Source organism: Montipora capricornis, chromosome 10, assembly GCF_036669925.1.
Source record: "Montipora capricornis isolate CH-2021 chromosome 10, ASM3666992v2, whole genome shotgun sequence".
Classification (NCBI taxonomy): domain Eukaryota; kingdom Metazoa; phylum Cnidaria; class Anthozoa; order Scleractinia; family Acroporidae; genus Montipora; species Montipora capricornis.
In genome coordinates, this window is record NC_090892.1 from 25,573,388 (window position 1) to 25,583,387 (window position 10,000).

The 10,000-nt window shown below is 39.5% G+C and overlaps 1 pseudogene; it reads left to right on the forward strand.

The window, feature by feature from the left end:
* LOC138020525 (nose resistant to fluoxetine protein 6-like) overlaps nt 1-10,000 on the forward strand; it is a 31,622-nt pseudogene that overhangs the window by 91 nt on the left and 21,531 nt on the right.

Sequence of the window (10,000 nt, forward strand, 5' to 3'; positions counted from 1 at the left end):
CAATCGTTTTGCTTATCTTTGAAGTAATGTGTCTGATATGATATTTCCAGTTGAGATTTAAGTCAATTGGTACGCCTAAATATTTGAGATACGACTTTTGCTCTAAAGGCAAAATAGTTTTGGAATCATTATTAAATGCTCACATTTTGATCGAGGGAACACATTTTCATACTGGGAAATTTGTGCTACATGTAATGACTTTGTTTTTGTACCTGACATACATGTAGTCACCGGATATCAGGAGAAAAAGTAGAGGAGAGTTTCTTCTGGTCTCAATCTCATCCTTGTTCCATAGCAATAAAACTTCAACCAAAATTCATGTACAGTTTCCCATTTAGGGTGTAAAGAATGGGCACAGAGCTTATATTTTTCCTGGCACCATTCGTTACTAAAGATAATTGTTTTGATCTCGTAGAGTTATTTGTGGCATCATAGCATATTTATGTCTTGTTGGAACCTTGGTCGACTTGTGCCTGATCCAACAGACGTGGAAGTTTTGGTTTACACTGGGAAATGTTCGAAATGAAAGTTATCTGCCATCTAAAGCAAGACAGGATTGGGGTGATGCAAATAATGAGTCTACTCCATTGCTTCACTCAAACGTATCTGCTTCCAAATCAGCATCAGTTTCTGGCGTTCACCTAGTACAGCCCAGTGTGCAAGAAAGAGGTACAATAACTTAGTTCTCATGACTTGTAGGGTCTATGGCAGGTGCCTCCAGCCCAACGTATTTTGTCTAGCAATACTGATAACAACATCTTGCTGTCAGAGGTACATATGGGTTATTGACCAAGCGTGAGGGCAAGATGTCTGATATTGGCCAAGTTCTTTTTTTCTTTTTTTTTTTTTAACACGCACAAAAAGAACGAGGCCAATATCCAGCCATCTTGACCGAACAAGCTTGGTCAATAAAGGATTTATTATATGGGATAAAACACCAAAAAAATGGTCTTTGATCTTGCGGGAAGAAGCGAGAAATCCCGAGCGGGCAGTATAGCTCCATCTTGCCCGCTCAGGTAGCCAATCACAGTGCGGGATTTGGTTCATCTTGCCTGCTCACGGAGCTAGTCATATAATAAAGTGTATCACAGGATCTTCTTCCAGGGTGCTCAACATCCGAGCACTGTATCTAGTCTCAAAATTCTTGCTATCTCATATAAGATGTATGCTTTTACCAATCCCAATATCATCATCATCATACTTTCCAAATTCGGTTATCACACCCAACGACGCCCCTACATCTACTGGAATGGCTGTTTTAGTATTGTGCAAAAGTAATGCAAAGGAAATTCGTGTGACGAATATAGCACTCGTTTACTGGTTAAGCTTAAGTGCTTGTTTCGGTGATCAGGCCTAAGCTCTCTGTAAAAAGTTTACTGTATACGGTTCTTTAAAAATCCAGTTTGACCGACGAGCTACCGAACCGTTGAGCCGCTCAAAGATACGTCTTATACTACTCCTGTAAACAACCAATTTGACTGACGAGCAACCAAGCCACTGCAGAAGTACGGCTGTAAAAATGGCCCTGTATTCTATAGTTGCTTTTACTTTCTAAACCAGACCATGAACAGGTCTATTTTATTTCCAGAATGTGAAACCTTTACTTGGAGGTGTAAACATAGACATCTTAAAATTCCCTTGGGACATGTTATAGTTGTAATGTTTACATGTCATGTTCGTGAGGTGAGGGAGATAGAACGAAACGAGATAAATCTCTCATTTACAGCTAGCAAAGAAGCACTGGATAGAAACGAAAATTCACTCGAAATATCGCTAAGTGCCACGAGATTTCGCTGGAACTATGGCGGAGTGCCGCGAAATTTCGCTCGAACTATCACGGATTGCCGCGAAATATTGCTATCGCTCAAACAATAGGACTCGCGAAATATCGTCAAAAATTCGCTCCAAACGAAATTTCGCTAATTATCGTCGAACATTCGCGAATATTCGCAAAATTCGTCGAATTACGTTTGCATGACTTTTGCGCAATACTGTCTATGTACCTTGTTTTTGTTTATCATTCTTTACATTTACACTGCTAGATCCTTCAATGTAATGCTGTAAGATTCTAAACCAGTATCCCTATTCCCCACCTGTCCCTGGGCACTTTCAGTTCAGGATTTGTTTTTGTCTGTTGAGTCACCAGTCGTTGTCCTTACTGTATGTCATTCTGTTTTGCTCATTCTGTTTTCCTTCAATCGCTCTACATGTTTGTTTCCATTATCCCAGATGTTACAACAAAGCCTTCTACTCTCTTCAGTATTTTGTTTCTCGTTGCTGTCCACCTCCCCATTTAACTGTTAATAATCCCACTTCTGATACTATTGGAACAATCAATCCAGACCTAAATGCGACCTCCAGCCGCCGCCGCCGCCACTTCTGTCTCCGCCTCTGGGACCAGGGTAACAATCGCTGTTCCATCACTTGCAAACCATGTCTTTCCTTCCAGATGTTACCTGTATATGCATTCCCTTTCTATAGCCTCTTATGGGTTTACCTTCATCACTGACTTGCCTGTTCAGCAAATAACACTATGGCAGTTACATTCAACTTCTTGGACCATTTAGTTCTGGCAGGAGTGGGATGACCTCTGGGCCTGCGCTGCTCTAGCCTGCGAACAGCAGACGCATTTCCGGTCGTCGCTTCTCTGGCTCCGAAAAATAGCTATTTTTCGGAGGCAGAGAAGCGACGACCGGAAATGCGTCTGCTGTTCGCAGGCTAGCGCTGCTCTGACCCACAGGACACCTGCCATTCGACAGGCGACAGTCGATCCTCATTCACACTGTTGCAATTGATGTGATTACTCTTTTTTTCCAGTAGAGCACTTTTCAAATTACTGTGGAAAGAAATTACGCCGTTGCAATTGCTACTCATAGTGATTGGTTGAAAAATTTTGTACCAGTTTATCAACGAATGAAAAGGAAAACTTGCACTTGCGATTTTTTCGCGCGCTTTGAGCAAGTTACATGGAATTATTACAAATTTGGATTGAATTGGTTCTTTGCGCTGTTTGCACTTGTTGTGATTGTTCAAAGTAAGTACTTTGGTATTTGTTTTACGACACTCAATTGAAAATCGCTCTACTCTCAAATTGAGGAAAATGGTGATGTGGTGCGACAACCACCAATGTTTTTGTCGACGCACCATCTCTAGAAAGGTTGTTGTTCGAGACTGAAGAGCCACTTTTTCACACGAGGCACAGCTATTCCCCGCCGGACACCAACCCGTTATTTCATAGCTGCACAGATTATCATCATCGTTATCATTGTTATTATTAATATTATTATGCGTTTTCTTAAAACATCTGTTTGTTCCAGTACAAGTTAGGAACCACAGGGCGTTAATTGATTTAATCTATAAGTCAAATGCCTCAAACGGCTAAAATATCTCATACAATCTTAATTACGTAGTAGTAGTTTAAATTCCCTATTTTTATTATCAAATCCTTAAAACTTAAAGTGCCCCTGTGATAAAAAAAACCATTTCCTTTTTTCCTTCAGATTTTGAAAGTGTGTTTGCTTAACACCTGACTGGCAAAATTTTGAGCTTTGATTTTTATCCAAAGGCCGCTTACTTTGAGTGTAAGTTTTGGATTTCACGGTCCGCCATTACTCACGTTCAAAACTGACCGATTGGACCTCAGACGGTTGGATCCAGGGAAAAGTGACGTCAGAGGCTCACTAGCTTAAAATTTCAGCGTGTGAACGCAGCTTATTATATATGCAAAGCGTGAGTTTAAAAGTCTGAAAGCCCAAAACCCCCGTACTGCATATTAATTCTGCGGCGTACACACGTATTGCATTCTTAAACTAGTGAGCCTTTAACGTCATTTTCTCCTCGATCCAGCTCTCTCAAGAACATAATGTTAGTAATGGCGGACCATTAAATAGGAAAATTACAGTTAAAATAAAGAGGTGTCTTTTTGAAATCAAGGCTTAAAACGTGGGTCACTTAGTGTTTTGTTAACATAGTTTTGAAATCCAAAGAAAAATATGAATTGATTTTTTGGTCACAGGGGCACTTTAAGAAATTAAGAAATAATCAATTCTAGAATGTCTACTTTAGTGCATAAACCTTAATCTCAAGATATGGTTTATGAGTTTCAAACTGCTCCAATCGTCTGAAGAATTACCTAAAAACGATAAATGCCATGATAGATAGATCTGAAATCTTAAAATATATTCTATTGATGAATAGAAACTAAAAAAAACTTGAAGAAAGCTTTTATCAGGCAATGCTACAACAAGTTGCAAAATTGTTGAGACACTTTCATTAAAAAACATCTTCTCTAGCTTTCAATGCCCGCCGTATCTAGAACTTAAACCTTTCCCACTTCCTCTCCCCTCTCCCCCTTTTAATGTTGACTGCTTAAGTTTCTAACATTTTTTTGTCTTGCTAGCAACTCTGATAAGGGGGGGAGGGGGGCTGTAGTGTGAGAGATAATAGGGAAATTAATAACGCCCCAAGAAGGTGAAGTGTCTCCACTATTTATGCAACTTGTAGCATTGATGATGGTCCAAAAATTTATTATTGTTGTATGTTAATAGCCAAAAACGGTGAACGTACCAAGGCCATCTTACTCCGCCCACATCCGGCAAGGTGGCTGAGATCGTCATGCTCGGTTCTCTGTCTCATTTCGTGCTTCACTACAGAGTCACATTATTAGAGTGAACGTATACTATATCCTATAATTACAGAAATCTAATATATCCTAAGAATATATCAATACTAATTGGCTATACCAAGTTTTGATATAATGGGAATCTAACCCGAATTTCGTGGGTTCAATTCCCACCCTAGTCAGAGTTTTTCTCTGTCCTTGTGTTGGCCCATTTCCATTAGTAGGGCTAACGCATGTTTCATATGGGGTAGAAACCTAGCACTTCACATTACACTCTAATCAGTTAAGTCTGTTCAAATATACGTGCTACACGAGCTTACACGGCCAACGTTTGCAAAAACGTAATCCTTCATTGTACTTGTACATGTTCATTTCCGTGACCTTAACATCTTCAGTTCCCACGACCTGCTCCCGTCTGACCTTGTAGCTCAGTCGGTAGAGCAGCAGTGATCTAGCCCGAAGGTCGTGTGTTATATTCACACCCTGGTCAGAGTTTTTCTCTGTCCTTGAGTGGGCCCATTTCCATTAGTAGGGCTAACGCTCACATGGTTCATACGGGGTAGAAACCTAGCACTTCACATTACACTCTAATCAGTTAAGTCTATTGATATATTAGTATTGACATGTCTTGCTTGAGACGCTTAAACGACGATGTAAAATTAAGTTATTTAAATAAATATAACCTAATGCCTGTTTCCTAAAATTAATGTGTTTCTTGTGAGATGCTCATATGTGGACTTAAAATGTTCTAAAATTGCAATGTGTACTGTGCTTGAAATAACTGCTTTCTGCATTTTCTGTCTTCGCTGTCAGTTTCTTTACTACACCCTCCATCTCTTCAGAGCATCCTCCAAGGACGGCCATTTTAATGTTACATTGTTGTACCGTTTATCCATGATATTGTTGTTTAAGTTCCCATCGTAGGTAATTGTACCTGGAAGTTTTCTCCTTGAACTCCAATCCAAGGGCAGCTCACCTCCAGCATAATAGCCCTTTTCACGTAATGGTTGATTATTTGAGCATCTACAGAATTTGCCTTCAGTTCAGTCTTTTCTCCGAATACTGGAACATCCCAGAATTCTTGAACCGCATTCTCGTTCTCATATTTTGGTTGCTGCTGAACAGGAGAGCACCAAGGTGCAACTTCGTCTATTACCTCCAAATCTTTGACAATTAAAAAAAAAACTGATCTTCTGGGCTGCATTACAAGTATGTCCCGACAAATACTTACTCTGGGCCAGGGCCCGGCACTCATAAGGACCGGGGGACCGTTTCAGGGTTACTGTCGATAAATCTACAGGACATGTCAATTGGTGGGCTTGCTAGAGTCTTCTTCCCATGATAAACTGGCGTGAGTAGTAACTGCTCGTGCAACTCTGTCATTCCAGCTATTGTATGTAATGGCCATGACGTCCAGAGTCTAAGCCATGCAGGACAATTCTGTACTCTGATATTGTCATTGTCCCATCGCTTGAAAGTCAGCTTCCCTTGCCACTTTGCTTCTCTAAATGCTTCCTTTAGCTGTTCAACTCTGCACTTCTTTAAGTAGTCTACAATCTGTGCATGTTGCCCTCTTTAACCATTCTCTGTGCGAATAGAGGGTTCCTTTCCGGATACTCTAGATTAATATCCGTTTTATACTCCTCGGCAAAACGTTTTGCGTCTTTCACCATCGAGATACTCCTATTTTGATCGCCTGCTCTTCAAATCTCCTTGCTGTTTTCATCTTAGGATGATCATTTGTATTTAACAAATAAAGAACCCTTGCATGTCATCTGTTCTGTTTAAAGCACGCGGGAAGCCGATAGATTTCCAAAGAAGCGTTGGGGAAACGAGTGTTTTCCCTACTTCTTGAAAATGAATTCTTCATTATAACCTGAGTGCAACTTCTTTCATATGTATTGGAAACCTGACTTCAGACTGTATGAGTACAATAGATTACATTGTAAAAAAAGTCAGTGATGCGAAATGAGATGAACTGAAGGGGCAAAGTGCCATGCATAAATCATATTTTTTTACACGTGTCTGCTAAGCTAGTCTATCAAAGGGTGGAAAAAAATAGCAATTCAGTGGTTGATAACGTTCTTCCACTGTCGAATACGGATTGCATTCCCTTCTTGTCAAAACTGAATTTATGTTCAAAGGAGGTATTTTAGAGTTGAAAGCTCTCGTGACCAACAATTTGTTTGGCTAAAATTGGTTTATTCTGTGTCATCAAAACAAACAACATCGAGTTTCTCGGTGTTGTCTGTTTACTTGATTCTTAAAATTCCTCTGGCACAGTTATTTCATGTCTTTGATTACTGTTTTTCTTCTGTTTGACTTCATTTTACTTTTAATTTTCTACAGGTTTTCTTGTGAGATTTCTACTGTGCTTCTCAATAACTCGTAACACCAGTAAGATCATGGATTGCTCTGTTCCGCCCGGTGCTATCACGTCTGTCAATGGAGTGCGTGTTCTCAGCTTGTGGTGGGTTATTTTGGGACATACATACGGTGCTATTGCGCAAGGCGGAATCCTGAGTAAGTTCAACGCACTGTTTGTTACTCGATTTAACAGTCACTGTTATCACTTTTTCCATTTCTTTAACTTCATGGAAACAGAAAAGTCAGTATTCACATGCACCACACCCCACTTTAAACGAGCAGGCCTGGAGCGCATAAGTCACTCTGAAAGTTATTTCAGTGGAATACTTGAGAGAGCAATAATAATAAACATAGGCACGCATTGAGTACTTGTGGTAGTGCAGTAACTTGACACAGCACTTTATTCCGTATTAACTGTCAATGGAGCTACGTTTTGTTTTCCAGGAGATTCAAGTTGTCTTTTCATAATATGGAGCTCTAATTGTACACAATATTGTTTTGGTACCATATATCATTATAGTGCCATGGTGGTTAAAAGATTAAGGAAAGTAAAAGGGAATCGAGAAACATTGGCTTCAAGGCTGACATGTTGGTCATTTTCAAGTTCCAATACAACTTATTTTTCATCGCAAGTTTAAGCGTGTACTCTGAGCGTCTAACATCTTTCCATGACAAAACTTCATGGAAGTTCCTCTGTCCGGTGGGGTTAGTATCTGGATGGGAGACCTCAAAATATACAACTTGTCAGAAACATAGGACCGAAAATTCTATTTTAACGCTCAAAAATGCGAAGTAAGCGCGGTACTATTTTGTTAGCCTGTTTATGCAAAACAAATATTGATGCAAAAGTGAATAAATATTGATACACAGTTTTTAGGAAGAGCAGAAGATTTTAGGAGGTGTCGATAGAGAATAAAAATTTGCGACATGACAATAACAAAAATTTTGTACCGCGAAAAACATTTTGGAAGATTTTTGCTACGTTCAATTTTTCTATTGTACTTTTGGCTGCACAAGTAAATCGCAAAATGGAAGGTGACATCGATTTTAGCGGCCGCTTGTGATCGATGAAGTTACCTTGCGTGTTTACAAACAACTCACGAATCAAAGGATACATCTGTGCCAAAATGATGGCAAGACACCAGATTTTTGTTTTTGTTAGTTTGTTTTGGTCTTTCGAGTGGTATAAAGTTTGATGAGAAATGTGTGAATTAAACACGCGTTTGCGATCTTTGTGCGCGTCCTACTTTTGAGGTTGACCATTGTATTCACTCTCCTTGACGAGGTTATTTATCACCAAGTAATTCCATCGATTTGGAAATAGAAGCTGCTTTATTATTCATCAGCGTCATAATTTCTTGCCGATTTTGGGGCTCATTTGTTGAAACTCAAGCACGCTTCGAACAGACTTGTTTATATTCGTGATTTATTGCCACCCACGGACTTACACTCTTACACTCTTACAACCCGGCGACATAGTGTGGTGCCTTGTACAATAATAATAATAATCTACATGAAAAAATATTCGATTCTGATTGGCTAAGAGAAGTGCAGTTCAGGTGTAACACCAGTGCAAAAAGGGTAATGCCAGTGCAAATTCCACATTGAAATTCTGAATTATGATTGCCTAATAAACAATAGGGTTTTGGTCAAAACCAACAAATCTTTTGTTTTCAAATCAAGTGGGAGCCCTGGATGGCGCAATTGATGGCGCAATTTTTCCCAGGTTGCGTGGTACGCGTACGAATTTTTTCATGATATTCACTGTAGTTAGCATTTTCCCCTGATTTGCATTTATTTGATAAGTAAACCTACATTTTACATCAGTTGCAGTGACCAACCGGCTTCAGATGAGACATTTTTATTGCTTTAATTTCGAATACTTTAAAATGTTGATCTTTTTCTTTGGAAAACTGTACTACAGTAAGCCACCTTGATATCGCAAATTTTCGCAGGTAGCGGCTTCGTGTATCACGAACATTCTTAGGCGTCTTACACCGTTGGCTGGAGGTGACTGAAGATGCCTAGCATGTTAATAATTTGTAATTTGCTGTGATTGATTTGTAATTACCGTGAGTGACCTGAATTTGTTGTGAGTGATTAGTAATTTGCTGTGAGTGATTTGAATTTGCTGTGAGCATTTCGTTTTGATGTGACAGTTGTGGGCCACCGTAGAAATGAAACTTGCAAAGATTATTACAGTTAGGCCCGTTTTGAGGTTTGATGGACGGTTTGATGACAAATATTCCAAGACGTCGTGCACCGCTGGCTGGAGGTGACTGAAGACTCCTAGCATGTTAATAATTTGTAATTTGCCGTAAGTGATTTGTAAATGCTGTGAGTGATTTGAATTTGTTGTGAGTGATTTGTAATTTGCTGTGAGTGATTTGAATTTGCTGTGAGTTTGCAATTTGCTGTGAGTGATTTGATTTTGCTGTTTTGATGTGACAGTTGTGGGCCACCGTACATTCCACTTTATTTCGCAGTTCAAAGATATGGAACTTCATATCTTTTAAAAATCATTATAGGAAACTTAACACCTTCCCGTCCTGCAAGCACGATTAGGATGACTACTGATGGACATTAGGGAGCTTAAGCACGCGCGTTTTTGAGACGTTGACGGCAACCGGAAGAGAGCATTTAGCGTGCCAGGACAGTGGTGTCCCCAGATTTTTATACTAATCATCTCTAATGGGGAAAAGTTACTCAGCAATGTAAATGTGGTTATGTAAAGACAAGTTAAAAGTGAAAACAGCTCACTTCCGGTTGCCGTTCGCGTCTCAAAAACGCGCGTGCTTAAGCTCCCTATTACTAAGGGAAAAACCGTAGCGACTGAAGCCGCTGGCCTCATATATTCAACTCGCTGTTGAACCAAATGTTGGGTTGTTGAAATTGTATAAAATGTCAGAAGCTTGTTTAAAGCGTTTTAAATCAAATTTAGACTTTTTAAGTTTCATTGAACATCGATTCAACATTTCCTTTGTTTTCGAAAATATTGAGTAGATTTAAAGT